Source organism: Thunnus thynnus, chromosome 1, assembly GCF_963924715.1.
Source record: "Thunnus thynnus chromosome 1, fThuThy2.1, whole genome shotgun sequence".
Taxonomy (NCBI): domain Eukaryota; kingdom Metazoa; phylum Chordata; class Actinopteri; order Scombriformes; family Scombridae; genus Thunnus; species Thunnus thynnus.
Window position 1 is genome coordinate 34,652,337 of NC_089517.1, and position 17,331 is coordinate 34,669,667.

The 17,331-nt window shown below is 38.4% G+C and overlaps 1 long non-coding RNA gene across 1 annotated transcript; it reads left to right on the top strand.

Moving 5' to 3' along the window:
• The first annotated feature begins 12,984 nt into the window (after positions 1-12,984).
• LOC137187463 (uncharacterized) lies at positions 12,985-16,488 on the top strand. The gene is made up of 3 exons (XR_010929215.1): positions 12,985-13,095; positions 13,175-13,236; positions 14,063-16,488. It is a non-coding gene; the product is annotated as an uncharacterized lncRNA (long non-coding RNA).
• The last annotated feature ends 843 nt before the right edge of the window (positions 16,489-17,331 follow it).

Genomic DNA, 17,331 nt, shown 5'->3' on the forward strand with positions numbered 1-17,331 from the left:
TGTTTTTGAAAGGGACCGAGAGAGAGTGTGTGTGTGTGTGTGTGTGGGAGTGTGTCAGTAATTTTTGGGATTAGAATCCAATTTGTTCTTGTCCTCGAGCCCACGGGCTGATGGGAAGTTCCTGTTGTCGAGCTAAGTACAATGATTGTTCAGAAGATGAAATGACATGTTGTCTGAACCTCCTGCTGATAGTGTCCTGAAAACACCCTCGTCCGTCTACCATTAAGCCCACTTTACAGGGATTTAGAGAGGAAAACAGATGATTTCCCCATTGCCCAATCTCCAATCTCATGTTAAATGTCATTCTCATGTTATTGTGCAGTAGCAGTGTTTAAGAGTTATGGGAATGATGCCATCTCTTCATTTAAAGTAAACACAAAATTAGGCAAAAGTAGAGGTGTGTGGTCTCTGGAAGTCACAAATTTTGTTCTGTGAGAGAGAGAATGAGGCTTTAGATTTGTGTGTGTGTGTGTGTGTATGTGTGTGTGTGTGTGTGTGTGTGTGTGTTAGTAGAATTGATAGTTTGTGTTTCCAACCTTCATCCCATCACTGTCATCATCGTTATAATCGCCGCTGCCATTGTCACCATTATTATCATTCTTATCGTCATCACAACTGCCAGCGACACCATCAACGTCATCATCATCATCAGCTGCCATTGTCATTACAATAATCTTCATCATTATTCTAGTGAACACTGGGATCACTATCAGCAACAGTCGCGCCATCATCATTCATCATTATTATAACCGCCGTCATCATCATCCTCACTCATCCTCCTTTCTCTGTGCCATTTGTTTTGCCACCTCCTTCTTCTTTGCTTTGTCCCTCCTTCCTCCCACCATGCTCCTATTCCCAGCTCACAAATCCCTTTATTAAATCAAATCCCTGGGCTCCTGGAAGCTGCAATACAACCAAGGAGCGGCTAAATCCCCGAAGGTCGCATAAGCTCTGTCCATCCCCGTTCGCTGCCTGCCTGCCTGCCTGCCTGTCTGATTGTTTGTTAATGTGTGTGTATTTGTGTGTTGGCTGCATGCTATCCATCTGAATTTCCCATGACACCTACATACTACTTAGCCAGAGGGAAATGTTGTGTGCATTTATGTTTGTGTGGGGAGAGGTTATAAGTAGCAGCCTATAACAGATTAAGGCTGCATGGTGCAACGCTTAGAGAAATGGGAGATACACAATCCTGCAACACTAAGATGCCAAATGCCTACCAGCCATTCTGAGTGCTGTGTGTGTGTGTGTGTGTGTGTGTACCGAGTATTTCTCATGTTGTGGGGACATAAATCTGTTTACACTGTCATGTTGTAGGGATTCGCCTCCCTTGTGGGGACAAAAAGCAAGTCCCCTTAATGTAAATCATTCATTTTAGGCTGAAGACTTGGTTTCAAGTTAAGGTTAGTTAGAGTTATGTTAAGGTTAAGGTAAGGGTTAGGGTTAGGCATGTGGTGGCTAGGTGAAGGTTAGGATAATTCTCCAGGAAATCGATGTGAGTCAATGTAATGTTCTCTGAAGTGATGGAAACACGACTGTGTGTGTGTGTGCAAGAGTATATCCTGTCACGAGTGTGAAACATAATGGTTTTAAGGTGCTCTATTTCACATTTGGCCCCCATTCCGCTTCGACACATCCACTTTTTATGTATGCATCTTCCCAGTTTGTTTTCAACTCTCTCCATCTCTTTTTTTATCCTCCTATCTCTTTTTATACTCTTTCTTCCCCTCCTCCTTCCTTTCCTTCCTTCCTTTGCTTTTTATGTCCTCCTTTACTTTCTTTTCATCTTTTTTTTTTTCCTTCAGCACTATAACCTCGGGGTGGTGATGGTGGGTGTCTTATTACTCTATCTTATAGACACCAGTAAGTCCAGCCACACACACGCATACACACACTGTCCTGAGGCCGGAAGGCTGGTTGTCTTTGATTGAGACTAATGGTGAAATTACACAGGCTGCTGTTCTAAACAATAGTCTTCACTCACACTTATCTAGGTCGATGGCACGAAAATGGGATGCTGGCTGGGGGTGTTTGGGATTGGTGGTCGGGGGTGCCAGTAGTTGCCGGAGGATGGGGGGGAGGGGTTGGGGCACGGCGCATGTTCCCTCCAAGTGCTGAGCAACTCAGAAATGAGGTCTTTTCTTTGTTGTTCTGATCTCCAGAAGGTGATAAATGTTTTTATATAACCACGTTTTGATTTTTGCATTTTGTTAAAAAGCCAAAAAGAAAAAAAAAAGTTTTAAAATTCTGCAGCTTTTAACAAATTCAAAGAGAAAAGATCATATCAGCCCTTCTCCTGCCTCTTTTTACCAGGCAGATTCTGAGTCGATCTTAACATATTACTAATTACATTTAAAGCCCCTGAAAACGTCTTTTGATTTGATTCTTGATTTCTCAGTAACATCAAGGATGTCATTTCTACTGTGTTGTGTTTTCCTTCTGTCCCATCTCCATAATCCAGATAGGAGAAGAGAGGAGTTGATGAAAATTGTTGATGTTGGAACTGCTGAGTCTGTGTTTGAAGTCTTGCTATTATGCCCTGGATTTTGCATCTCAGGCTACATACAAATTGCCTTACCTTGTTGGTAGAGTTTTTTGGGGCTATGCAGCCTGAAAGGAAAACCTGCAGGCATTACTCAGAGCTGAAAAAATACTAACACCGTCTCTGCATGGTTTCCAGTTATTAAAGGATGAGTTAAAGAAGTCTAAAAGGAACATGTTTAATCTATATTTTTATTTACAGTTGATGTTCTCCTTAGAGACGCTAGAATCGAACATCAATCATAGATAAGGCAGTAAGGCTCAGTGCTTTTTTTCAGTGAAGGGTTGGATATACAATATTATCTATCATAAAGTACCACGTCTCTATCTCGGATACTAAATGTGATTTCATTAAGGGTAGTGCATTAAAAATACAGATGTTTACAGCTTTCTAATTTCTTTCTTTATTTATTTTTACTCTGTTGTGTCACTTCTGAAACCAAACCTGCACCCTTATATAACAAAATAAATAAGTAACAGTCATAGTTAAAGTCTGGAGAAAGCTTAAAGGGCAGGTACATTATTTTTTGAGTTTTTGAGGTTTTTTATATCATTCTGTAGCTTCACATTAGTGTTCCATATGTATTTAAATTCAGAAATTCAAATTTTGGTCAAAGTATGTATGTTTTTTTTTTTCCTACGTGACCTGAGCTAGCTTTCATGGGATGGCTCCTGGCTATATTGCTGGATTGCTGGATTGCTGGATTGCTGGATTAAGCCTCAGGGTGACCTTAGATCCTCAGGCTCGGTTCCTCTGCCTGTTCCTGATTGAAGAGTAAAGGTGATCAAGCTTTTGCAGTCGGGGCCCCTCAGCTCCAGAACCCCCTGTCTGAGAATCGGAAACTTTTAAATGACTTCTCAAAACCATCCTTAAAAAAAGACCAAGAAAATGTTTGTGTGTGTAAATGCCTAAAAGAATGATCAGTTTTTATAGTTACCTGACCAGAACATCTTATGGCAAAATAACAATAACTGTTGTTGGAGCAAAGGAGGGATAGTGTGATTTTGTTATGGCACTGTTGAACCCAGTTCAGTGCTGCCGTACACCTGTGTGTGTGTGTGTGTGCGTGTGTGGTTTTGAGTTACAGTGCAGTGATAGGGGATGTGATCCATCCCATGGATGCTCTCAAACATTTTTAGTTTCCTGCAAATACTCAATTTCTATCTCTCTCTCTCTCTCTCTTTCTCTCTCTCGGTTCTTGTTTTGCTGTCATGATTTCACATTGTTCGCTGCATGTTTGCTTACTGGCAGGGACACACACACACACACACACACACACTCACAGGCATGGTGTTTTGTGTATTTATTCCTGCTCTTCTCTCAGAGGAAGGAGTGCAGACAGGGAGGTGTGCGTGCTTGTGTATGTGCAGTGGGTGGGCGATAGACACATGAAAAAGGGAGGAGAGACAGAGACAGAGAGAGAGAGAGAGAGAGAAGTGTCAGGGGAAAGAAAGCCTCATGAAGTGTGAAGAAGGCAAGAACAATGATGTGGTTTGTGGCTATGTTTTTCTACTGTGTGTGTGTGTGTGTGTGTGTGTTTGCGAGGCAGTTTTTTTTTGTTCCTACATAGAAATGGAAGTCTTTCATTGTTTTGTTTTTTTTTTTCCTCCTGTTTGAGTGCTTGTCTGACTTTCTGAACTCTTTGTCATAATAATAACCCCAATAATAAAAACAAATTCTTAAATTAGATGTGGAATAGATTACGTGATTAGATTACAACTTTATCGTCATTTCACAGAGTAAATACATTCAAATTTAACATCTAACTAGAAAGTGCAAACCACAATAATACTAAAAATGTATTTATATAGCACTTTTCAAAACATATGTTACAAAGTGCAATAAACCAATATGGAGCACTGTATATACAGCATGAACCGATATTGTACTAGTGTTTTATCATTCCAGACAGCTTGATTTGCTTTTAACAAGTCCTCCAAATTAAACAATACGTTGTTTGTAACTATCCTTTAGAGCAACACATAGAAGAGTTTTCTGATGTTCCTATTGGCAGTGATCAGCAGGATGACATAATTTGTCTGTGCCTTTCATAACTGTTACAAATCACTGTTAAGAAATAAATCATTTTTTTCAAGGTTTGGTTAGGTTTAGGCCCAAAAACAACTTGGTTAGGGACGCATCATAGATTAGGTTAAAATGACTACTATGTTAAGGTTACGGGACCTCTGTAGTCATGGTTACAATAATAATTACTTGGGTTGAGAGTAGGAAACAATCATAGTCATGGTTAAAAGAAACCATTGTTGAATGTCGGCTAGAAATGGGAAATGCACAGCAGCTCTTTGTGTCAAAGTTCGACATTTCGTTGACCCAAGCATTCGCCCTGACCTCCTCCCTCTGCGGACTTTGTCTCTCTATAATAACGTCGCCTGATTTCCTCCTCTACGCTATATACATAGAATCAAACATCAATCAAATAAGGCAGTAAAGCTCAGTGCTTTAAGGGTTGGATTAAAACGTTATCTATCATAAAGTATCAGCTCTCTATCTAGGACGTTAATGTTATTTCACATAGGATTAGTGCATTAACAATACAGATGTGTACAGGTTTCTAATTTTTGGTACTCTTTTTTTTTTAACTCCATCATGTGTGTGTTTTTCTCTGGAGGGCAGTCTCAAGTGGGACAATAGTGGGGGAAAACACATATGGGTAAGCAATACTTCACTATTTTGTCTTTAGTGTATATTAAAGCAGTTCTTAAGGTTTGTTTGCCGCAGGTTACCTGGGCATAATGTTACTTTTTATTGCAATGGCTTTAAAAATATAGTCTTTACAAATTTTTGTCTGCACTTAAATGGCAAAAGAAATTTTTCAAGTTAACTCGGGTAAAGATGCATTTTGAATGGTTTGCCATTGACTCAACAACTGACTTCAGTCATTCTTTACAAACTGAGCATGATGATGCAGAAAATAACATTCCTTGCAGCACTGAAGAGGGTTATGGCACAAAGCTAATAGTTTTCTGTAATAAAATAAAGACAGTAGTAAAGTAAGTCACAACAACTTCAAATGGGAGCAAGAAGTAACAGTCCATTCAGCATTCTCAAAATAGGATCCAGAAAGTCAGTCTGATCTTGTGATGTTTCGTGAAATGATTTTTTTAGTATTCAAATATGTATCGTTTTCCACTCAGTGAAATCTTAATTATCAGTGAATGGTTTTCTAATTTAACCACAAACAAAATATCTAAACTAAACCATTAAGCTTTTCATGTCACAGAAATGCTGTCAGATTGCTGTTATCACAAAATCCTGGCATGATGGAGGAGTCTTCACATTATTCATGTAATGTTTCAGCATTTATTTCACAACATTTTTGAAACTGTGTTGCAGAAGTGAGTGTCAGTGACAAGTATGTGTCAGTAAACAGCATATAGGATACCCAAAGCCTTTAAATATGGAGAAGCAGCACTCAGCTTTTATGCTCCACACATCTGGAACAAACTCCCAGAAAGCTTGAAGTCTGCTCCAACTCTCAGTTCTTTTTAATCATGGCTGAAGACTTCTCTGTTTGCTGCTGCCTTTTACTAAATCAAATTTGAGACTTTTGATTAATATCTTACAGTGCACTGTAACTTTTATTCTCCTGTTTTATGCTTTATTCTATTTTAGCTAAATTAATTTTAAATCGTATTTAAATATCTTTTTATATTGTCTTGTGTTTCTTTTACATTTTGTCTTGATGCCTTTTATGTTTTATGTAAAGCACTTTGAATTGCCTTGTTGAAATGAGCTGTACAAATAGACCTGCCTTGCCTTGCCTCAAAGGATCACAAATGGGAGAGAGATCTAACACTGGTGAGTCCACATTCTCTGAATGGAGCTCTAGTCAGTTTGGCTTTGACAGCGCTATCAGATACCAGATATCTGTTTGTGCAAATAGAATGAGTCTATAGCATTTCAGTGTTTGCTCTGGAGATTTAAGCCCATATGATGGGTGTATCATTACAAGAAATCTTGCTTTGGTGCAGCTTTAATGTAAGTGTATCTAACTGGGTCTTTATTCTCAGTGTCCAGAGCTGACAGGGCCACACTATTGTCACAACTGATTTTAAAATATATTAAAGTGCCTCCGGTGCCTCACACACCACAGTGCTAAACACAGATATGCTGTACATCTCCCTGGGTAGATTGGATGGTGTAGTCTCTCTCTCTCGCTCTGTCTCCCTCTCTCCCTCTGTGTGTGTGTGTGTGTGTGTGTGTATGTGTATGTGTGTGTGTCTGTCTGCTTCTCTAGAGCTTAAAGTGCCTGTAAACCATCTTCAGTCTCAGTGGAATTGTAATGGGCTGTCAGTGGCTCAGTATCCCATGAGGTTTTGCTATTCATAATGTGTGTGTCTTATTTTTCTCTTTGTGTGTGTGTGTGTGTGTATATGTGTGTGTGTGTGTGTGAGAGAGAGAGAGAGAGAGAGAGAGAGAGAGAGAGAGCGGGAGAGAGAGAGATTGACATAGAAAGAGAAAGCAAGAGAGGGAGATAGTGTAATGGTTTTCAGTGTTAAAGTATATTGGCCACTGTGCAGAATGATCCTAATTGACAGTGATGGCCATTTCTTAGGGGACTCAGAGCTAGGGACTCAGTGTATTTGTGTGTGAGTGTATGTGTACTATGGGCTGATTTGTATTTGTTTGCGCTTTGCACTGCCTCTATCATTTAAAGTTGTGATCGTACATAATGTCTATGTCATACTGAGTATATCCTTAATTTCAGAAACTGTTCATAATATACTTAGGCACTTTATCTATACATAATTATCTATTGAGAGCTAGAGAACTGCTGGAAATGCTTAGACATACAGTACTAAACTTGGCCAGTAAAGCACGTACAGCTAATAATTGTATCTGTATCTGTATACAGTTTTAGTTTTCCTTGCTCTTTTTTTTCTTTTTTTTTTTTACTTTTCTCGTATTCTTTCCAGCCCAGCTGATCTGCCATGTAACCCGGGGCAGATGGTCTACCCCCCACGCACTCCCACCACCCCACCCCCCCCACACACACGCATACACACACAGCACACACACACTTTTACTTCTACACTTGTGAGGACCTTGATTGCCATAATGCATTCTCTAACCACTGGCCCACAACTACAGGCCTAACACCAAGCCTTAAAGGCCCTGAAGATCTTTGTTTTTGAATCAGCTTCTTACTTCAGTATGTGTGATGGGGCCTCACATGAACAAATAACACTTTGTCAAAGTTACAACAATTTGGGCTGTTTTGCATGAGTGATTTTCTGTATGTTGTGCTTTCGTCTGTGCCCTCCTCACGGGTTTAAAGTTGGCCGAGTTCCATCAGGTGATGTCACATTTTTATGTCTACAAATTAAAACAGTGTATTTTTGTACTATTTCCATTCAACTGTTTTGCAAAGTCTCTTACAGTAGCTTCAAATATCAATGTATTGCACATTTCTGGTCTTAGGATAATGAGGGCCATTTGAAAAGGAAGTAACATTTGATGTGAATAGTTGCAGTCAAAGTAACTTCTGAAATTAACTTTTAGCAATAGCTGCCTTGGCTGTCATTTCAGGAGAGTGAGACAACCAAACTCGATGCAAACATATTTGGACTGAAATATAGCAACAAGAAAGGAAGGATTACAACCAAGAGTGGCAGCTCATTTTGCTTGTAAGAACCAGATCTATTGATATGTGGATTGACAGCAACATATACCAATCTGTTCATGCTTAATCCTCACTTAAACAGTGGAAAGAACACCAACACTTCTAGAGTTAGCCTAAACCTAATTCTAACTTCAACCCAAACTAACTTTCCAAAAATCTCCTCCCTCTCAAACTGGTCCTCAGAAATATAGATGTACAAGCACACACACTAACACACAAACCAAGCCTCTTACCTGGTTTACTGGATCACACAGCTGTAGGATTATTTATCCAGACAGAGAGAGAGGAAAAAAAGAGAGTGACCTGAAGAGAGAAAATGAAAGTGAAAGAGAGAATGAAGGAAAGAGGGAAAGAATTGCAGTTAGAGAGAGATGAGTGAAAGTAGATTACAAACCACAGGAGGTAAAATGCTGTTTTCACACCAGTTCTTTCTGTTTTCATTAATTTGGTGGAGGTGAAATCAATGCAGTGTTTGTTGTCACCTGTGTAGTGCTTCCAGACTTGATCAGGGGAGTGCAGTTTACTCGTACGTGTCCCAGGACAAAATGAAAAAAAAATAGAGTGGCATGATGGCTCAAGAAGTAGCACATCAAATGATCCTGGGTTTGAATCTTGTTCTTTGGAGCCCTGTATCATAAATGCATCAAGCTAAGAATATCACACAACTTGACCCACACAAAGTAAAACCTGACTCTGTTGAAAAAAAGATACAATTTAACATAATGATGATTGGGGATGGATCGCTTGTTAGTAATTTAAGTTACATTTTTACTGAAACAAGTCCACATTTACCCACAAAATAGGTGCTGAATTAAACAGTGACTCCTAATTACACCTACAAACAACCTATGTATCTGTTGGCAGATTCACATCTGCCAATCTCTGTTACCATTCTCCTCCTCGCTCTCCTCTTCCTCCTCTCGGTCATGTAAGGGTGCCATCGCCCAGACAGCAACGATGTGCAACATAGCATAGAGGTTCACAAATCTACTGTACCATCCACACACGACCAGTCTTTCGTGGAGAGAAGTGTTGGCTGCTAAACTTTTTTAGCCAATGTCATTCTATATTTCATTTTGTCCTTATTTGTCACTGTGGCCTTGAATCTAGTAAACAAGTACATGATTTTACCCCAGTATTATCTCAACCTGGTTCTGCATATTCTCCTTTTCTGTTCTGTCTGTTGTCTGTTATCTGTCTTCTTTGACAGAGCATTATTAGTTGCTGACAATGGTCTGACATAACAAAGTCCCTGACAGAATGAAAACACCTGCATGAATTTTAGATGTTACTCCTATTGCAGAAGCTAATCAGAACTGTCACGATGTGATTTGAGGTGAGTTCTTAATTTGTGCTTAAGGGCTTAATGTCTATGCTTAATGTCTGCCTCAAAACAGTCACATCAATCAAAGCACACTCAACACCCCTACTTTTTACCAGGTAATAAAATTCATCAAGGTTGAAGTTTGAAGACTTTGTTGACTGAACATTAGACTGCATTTTTATTATCCTTAGTGTGATGACTCTAAGCAGATAAAATGTTTCCATTGTATTGTATCACAGGTAGTTGAATTAGAAACATCCCATTAAAATGAGTTGATTGTGTTTCAGCACCATGGACAGTGACATTAAGTTGTTTTTAACAGTCATGCACATGTAGCTGTTTTGGGTTGACATTTGTTAAAAAAAAAAAAAAAAAAAAAAAAAAAGAGTGCATTTGTGTTATCAATTGTAGAAAACAGGCAGTATTCTTGAACCCTGGCCTTTTCTGTGTTGAGTGTTTTTCAAAAGGCATGTAGCAGAGGGGAAGCTGAGACACTAATGGGATCATAGTTTGTATGAGATAGGCTGCATTCTCACTGTGTATAGAAAATGAATGGAGAAAATGAAAGAGTGATCATGGCCAAGTCATGGAAGAATGATCATGGCCAAGTTATGTTGTTCTAAATGCCAGAACCTGTGTTGTAAGGCAACCTATCACATGTTATAATAAATACTGTATATTCTACACCTGCTAAAAAAAGAAAATCAACATTAGCCTCATTTTATTTAATAATAATCTACAATTTAGAGCTGTATACATTTTTTTATAATTTTAATCTCTACCTCCACAACAGATAAATCCCCCTAATTTTAGCACTCACATGATGCTGTCACTGTAAATAAAGTTGAAGGACAAACCCACACATCAACAAAGACTGCTGACGGACTTATGCATGAATTGTGCATTTAATATATCTCATAATATTAATAATTAGTAGCCAGTGAAGTAATTAGTTCCAGAATATTATGTGATTTACTCAATTGATAGTGCTGTCATACTGTTTATCTGTCATGTACTGCGGAGTAACACTGCAACATTTAAAGCTGCAATAATAAATATTAGTTATATTAACAAGGGATCAATTTACTATGTGTTTGTTAAAGGGATGCTCCTGTGACAAACGTACAAATCATGATCACCCAACTCTTCCTTAGTTCTATGTAGCATTTCAGCTCTTTTTTTTTCTTTTTTTTGTGTTTTATGGTCCATAGTTTTACAGCTTTGGGTAGCTCTCACTGATCTCATCATTATTGTTTCCAGCTGCAGCAATGTCTGCCGACTTTTTCATGCCGGACAGGTAGTGTACAGTGGACTTATCAAAGTTGGTGACTAGCTGGTGGATATATAGCTATCAAAGAGCCTGCTTTTTCCCTCAGGAGGTGGCAGAGACCAAGAGAGAGCTAAAAGAAGAATGAATATTTTACTTAAATTCGTCCGGTGGCCAGAAACATGACTCCACAGAAATGATTATGTAGCTATGCATCTGCTCAATGTGTAAATAGGCAACTGTTTGCTAACGCGTTCACCTTATGAACTTGATAAAGTGATACATCAACACTGTCTTTACAGCTTGTTGTGCTGCCCTCATGTGGCCAAAAACTCAATACACGCAGGTTTAACTGTCAATATTTGTTTACATGTGCAACATTACTAGTAAATACTGGCTGGTGTAACAAAACCAAAACAACCTAACTAACATTTATACTGTAAATTTTTACAAGCATGCTAAATAGCTAGCATGTAGCTTAACTAACAGAAACACTACCTGCTTATGTCATGTCATTCAGAGTCTCATGCATGACAAGGACAGGCACATAAACCAGGCCAAAAATTTTCAATGGAAAACATGTCACAATGCAGCATGGACACATGTTTTGACTGACAGGTGATCCCCGGGGAGTGCAGTGCAGAACTACAACAGCAATGAAAGCATAGCACAAAAGATGGAGACAAAGCAACATATGAATGAATGAATAAATTAATGAAAGAAAAAACATACAAATCAATACATTAAATTGAAAACAAAGCCAAAACAAAATATTAAAATAATATATAATCTATAATAATATAATCTGACTACAGTTTATACTATTACTATATAGACTTGTTTTCTGAACAAGCAAGCTGGATTTTCATTGAATAAGTTGTTGGCTTTGTATTTTAAGGTTCCCTGTTGAGTTTATGACCTCAAGTAGTACTATGGAGCAGTTTTATATGAAAGTGTCCCTGTTTTGTTTGTCTCAAAGTTGACACAGTTATGCCAATGGTTTCAGACTATTCATTTGATTTTCAGTTGGTTGTAATGTACCAAGAAATGCAGCAATGCACCAGCCGTGGCAGGGAAGAAGAAGACTGCTGCCTTGTAAAATTTAAAATACATAAAAAATGGGCTTTGCAAATGTTTTATGAGGAAGAAAGTGCATTCAACACATTTGTTAGGCTCCAAACATGTTCCACGCAAGTAGGCAAACACCTGTGCTTTGAGTGATGCAAGACAGACTTCACACGTTGCTGCGTTGTGGAGTGTGTCAGCTGAAATTTCTAAACACTACACAAGTGCGAGCTGCAGTCTGAGTGTTGCAATTGGGTCACTATAGCATGAGTTAACACAAGAAAGGTTTTGTTTGGGTACACTTCCACTCAAAGCAATCATGCTGATCAGTTGAAGCCCTAGCTGAACTTATTCATCTCTTCATTCAGACAGGAATTCTCCATGATCGATTCAAAGGTCACACATCAATTTTTTTTTTTCTTTTCTTTTTTTTCTTCCATGCAGTCAGTACACGTTCCTCCACGGACACCATGTTTGTTTACTTCTGTGGTCATGGAAACGCTCTGATTAGCTTTAAATAACCTATATCACCTCTTTGGGCAACATGTGCTCTGTTGAGAAACACTCAATGTAAACATAACTTTTGTTCATTTACAAGAAAACTCCACAGGGCACCTTTTAAGTGTGTGACATTGTTTCAATCAGACATAAATATGGATGAACTAGTTTGAAATTGTGTCTGTGTACACCAGCTGCTGTAGCAGACTTTGCTTTGTGTGCACCTCAGAGTGTGTTGGAGGGTGCCAGCTGTGCCAGTGGTTACATTTCAGCACTTCAGCTTTATTTGCAGGTTGGAAAAAACTAAACCCTATCGTCCTTATGTAACCCACATGGATTATAGGGCTACAAAACCCATATATGTGATTTAGAGATGTAGTTATATGTTGTTCCCACAAGGGGGCGCATATACATTGTGCGCCTGTTATGTTGAGGGAGCCACGTGCCTTCTTTGTTTTACCGCAGCAGCACTTTCTGTTATGAACTTTTGATCCATGGAGGTTTTATGTTTGTCAAACTTTCCTTGAGCAGAGAAAAGCGATGACGTCATCACAATGTAAAGTCTATGGGCCGGGCGGGAGCTCGCGGGCGGGGCCAGCGGTGGAAACACTACTGCGCATATTCAGTGGGCCACACAACGCGGAAGCGAGCGGTCCCATAGCACTGTGTGGGCGCCATTTTTAGTCCGGTATCCTGCTCTTATAATATATTCTCCGTATGAGCATGTAAACAACAGAGAAAGCGAGCATTTCCTGGTATGAAACACCGCAAAATAGTCATAAAATGTCAGATTAATGTTCATATAACAATGCTAATAAGTTGCTCTTTTAATAGAGGTCCAACTGTGAGCGAGAGGGAAACAACTTCTATCAAGTTATTGATGTTGAGAAACTCCGGTGAGTTGCCATGTTGTCTGCTAGTCTATTGTTGTTAACCACTGTGAAGGGAAGCTACATTATACTTACTGTTGAGTCAAGATTCTTTTCATAAAAACCAACCGGTGATTGTAAAATGTGGTCTAATGTTTATTACATGCTTTGGTGCAACTGTATCATTGTATTTATAGTCTGAAAAGATCGCTTGCTGCTAATCGCTAATCGCTAGCTGCTAACGGCTAAGCTAATCGCTAAGCTAATCACTAGCTTTGGCAAATGGAGCTATTGACACTGTGTTAAAACTGTAAAGGACCATTGCACTGTTTTCTAATATTGAAATCGTTATGTTTTAATGGGGATTGCGCACGTTAATGTTTTGAAATGCCATTAAATGGTAATCTAACCGATTTTGGTTGCTAGGTATACATGTTAAGTGAATCACAAAGGATAATTTACTTAATTTTCATGATTAAGTTACCAGTACATTAAAATGGTGCTTAAAAATGTATCAATACAGCAAATATTTAGGCAAATGTTAAAATATTAATTGTTTTGACATAAGAGATTCATAATAAGCAGTCTGTTATTTTAAGAATACTAATGTTGATGTGATAGAGTTGTAAATAAATTATTGTTAAAGTTAAAAAGACATCTGTTTTAAAGAAAGTCATGGTAAATTGTTAATGTTAAAATTTACTAGTTGTTAAAATATGGTCATTTTAGTACAAGTTTATCCTTAATTGTTGGTTATATGATGTATGATATTCTGAGGGAGAAAATAACTTAATGAGATCTCATCTTAGACACATAAAGAGAACTGAATAACTTATTATCCTGCATCCTGTAGGTTGGTTTTTTTGTGACCAGATAGAATCAGAGATGGTGAGCCCAGCCCGTGACCCTGTGGCCGGTTGGAGAAACGGTGTTGGCCAGACTGTAGGAACTGCCCACAGAGGACATCTGATTTAAAGTGGTACCCATTTTCATTGGGTTACAGATAAGACACACACTAATTATCCTACCCGGGTAGTAGTGATAGTAGTGACATTTGGAACAGATACAACACAAAACAACTTGGAACTGAACTCTTGAGCTCCTTAATCATAAGGAGTTCCTATGGATTAAAGGGACATTCAGTAAACCAAAGAACATTTCATTGGAGGTTTTCCACCTCCACAACGGACTATTTCTGTTTATTTTCTTATTTGATTTATTTTATTTTTTATTTTCCATTCTTTAAAACTTAAAGTCTTGTGTATTATTGTGTATGAGTCAAGGCAATAACTGGTCACTGTTCAACCGTACATTAATTCATTCCCTGAATTATTCAAGACAATTGCCCATCGGACCTAGTTAGATGTTAGTGTCTTACTACTACTATTGGTTAGCACTGAGGACGCTACACTTACATACACTTGAATATACACACCTTCATATACAGTCACACAAACAAGCCCGCAACACAACAACATACACACACACTCACACACTGAACAACTGGGTTCTGCTGTAATGACAGACACTCCTCGCCCACAGCGGATTGTCAGTCTCACGACTTGCCATTTCACATCACTCTGCAGGGATGAGAGGGACACAAACATGATATCGCTCCAAACCATACAGATGGAGAGGCAGACAGACCCACTGACATGGATGTAGATGATGTTTATAATAAAAAAAAAAAAGTCTTATGATTTGAGTGATGTTGATGCTATGACACAGCACATCTATTCTAGCCAGAGATTGTGGGAACAGAGACATGGATCCCTCTAGCCTCAGTGAGGTTGTCAAAGCTGGAGGCAGGAGCTGGATCGTAGCATGCTGGAGATGGGAGTCAGCATCAGTAAGAAAGGATGCTGTATTTTGAGGGGGCTATACCACATCAGCACCACTCACATTGTAAATTCACAGCACATTCTTTCTGGGTGGCTTACGGCTACTAAATAAGCCCCCTTCTTCTCTGCCGGTTAGCCTAGGGTTAAGTGGGTTAAATTCTAAAATAGTCTTAACTTTGCAAGGTGGCTAATCTTGGATCACAGCAGGGTGAGCTAAGCTGAAGTGGACTTAAGTCTCAGTTATCCACTTTCGGATGTGCCAGGTTGACACAATAGTGGAGGTCTTTAATCTCTGTCAGCAGTGGATTGAACATTTTTTGAGAATGCATTGCACTAAGAGGGCTTTTGAGATGTGTCTCTATGTTCAGGCAGCGAACAATGAAATCAAACACTCAGTCATTAGTTCAAACTCAGGTCTTAAATCAATACTGACTAATGAGTGTAAACAAAGATTCACCTTCAGGAATTGAAAACTGAGACTTTGATATATTGAATTTTAGCCTCAGTCATGCATATACTGCAGAGAGCACTTGCTCACAGTCTGCAGTACATTTTACATTACAGTTAATTGGATATATGTTGTAATATTGATCTTTCAGAACACATACTGAAACACAATACATGTAAAAATGAGGCTAAAGTGTAAAATGTTTTAAACATTCTAAAGGTTTTTGGTTGTTTTAAACATGTGTTTGACTTTAGTGAATATCTATACACATAGGCAGGCCCACTATATCTTGGTCATTAAAAAATAATATTTGTTAAAAAAAAAATTGCTCTATCGCCATAAAACCAGCAGAGTAATATTATCAGAGCTGAAGTCCTTTGAGATAGACATTCAATTTTGAAACAACTCTGTGTTATCTGCATTTGCAGAATCTGCAAATTACTTTTAATAAGATTTATTTAGTAAGTTAAGATTAAGTGAGGGCTCCATGTATATAAATGAATGTTTAAAAATGAGAGAAAAGGCATTTTTCCACTTCCTGTTTTGTCTTTCTGCCATGTTGGCCTTGTGTCAAAAGTTGACATGTATTGGATTAATAGAATCTACTTAGGGACTTGGCAAATGTCAAATTGTAAAAGTGCATTTTCGTTGACTGAAACCAATACGTTTTGGACATCCATTTCAATCGACACTGGGTCTGAATGATTTAAACAGTATATTGGTACTCAGAAATAGTCTTTTGTGCAGTTTAATATAGATATATAATATATTATTGTATTTTTTTTGACCACATAAATTTACACTGCAAGCACATTATAAACCTATTAGAGGCTCAGATAAACTCCATAGAATATAAACAGACAAACATGAAACATTTACAGCAATTTCAGTGTAATTTTATTAACTATGCAGGCGCCTTAAAATATCCACTTGACAAAATTTAGTGTTATATCTTGCTTTGATTATAATAAATCATTTTTGCGCTGATGATCAATGAGGATCAATTAAGCAAAGTGTTCTCAAGTATTTTGTGTGTGTTTGTTTGTCCGTAGACCGCAGGTTAGTGTGTGGCTGGGTGAGATATTTTCTAGAGCCTTGAGTCATTTTAAAGTTGGGTGAAATGTTGGATGGCACACACTGACCCTGGTAACCTTGTATACCTTTGCTTCCTGGGTGATGTGCTCCCCTCAGACAGATATGGTCAACACATTGCCCCGGAGTCTCGGAGTGGGAGGTGATTAGGATGACCTACAAACACTGGATGTTGTTGCTGGAACATCAACGCACACACATACACACAGCAAGCACACCCTCAGATACATCAGAGTGCTGATTAACGTCAGTGTTGGGGTAATGAGAACAGGGCTTTGTAAAAATTAAATAAATTAAAATTATGACTCTAATTAGTGACATGGATTTGCTGTAAAAACACTGTGACGCTCAGGGAGAATTACATTGTCATATACCTTCACCCTGAAAAGAGAGAAAGGAAAAAAAAACTATGGGATAATGAGTTAGAACCACTTGTGACATACTCTGACCGCACAACTCGTCAGTTTAATGGGTGATTTAAAAAGTATCCTAAGTGTTCCATACATAGAAAGGTTACTTTAGGTAAGATTTTGGAAAGGAAGCTGTCAGTTTGTCAGTATCTGTTCCTCATAAGAAAGCAGATAATGTGTCTTCTTTTTACTCATACGATTTCAGCGACAATTTGGTGAGGTACAGGTTCCTGCTGACAGACCAGATTAAAGAATAGAAGCACATCACTTGAAAAAATGGTAAAAAGTTTGTAGCTGAAATATTTTTTGCACTAATTGACTGGATGGGACC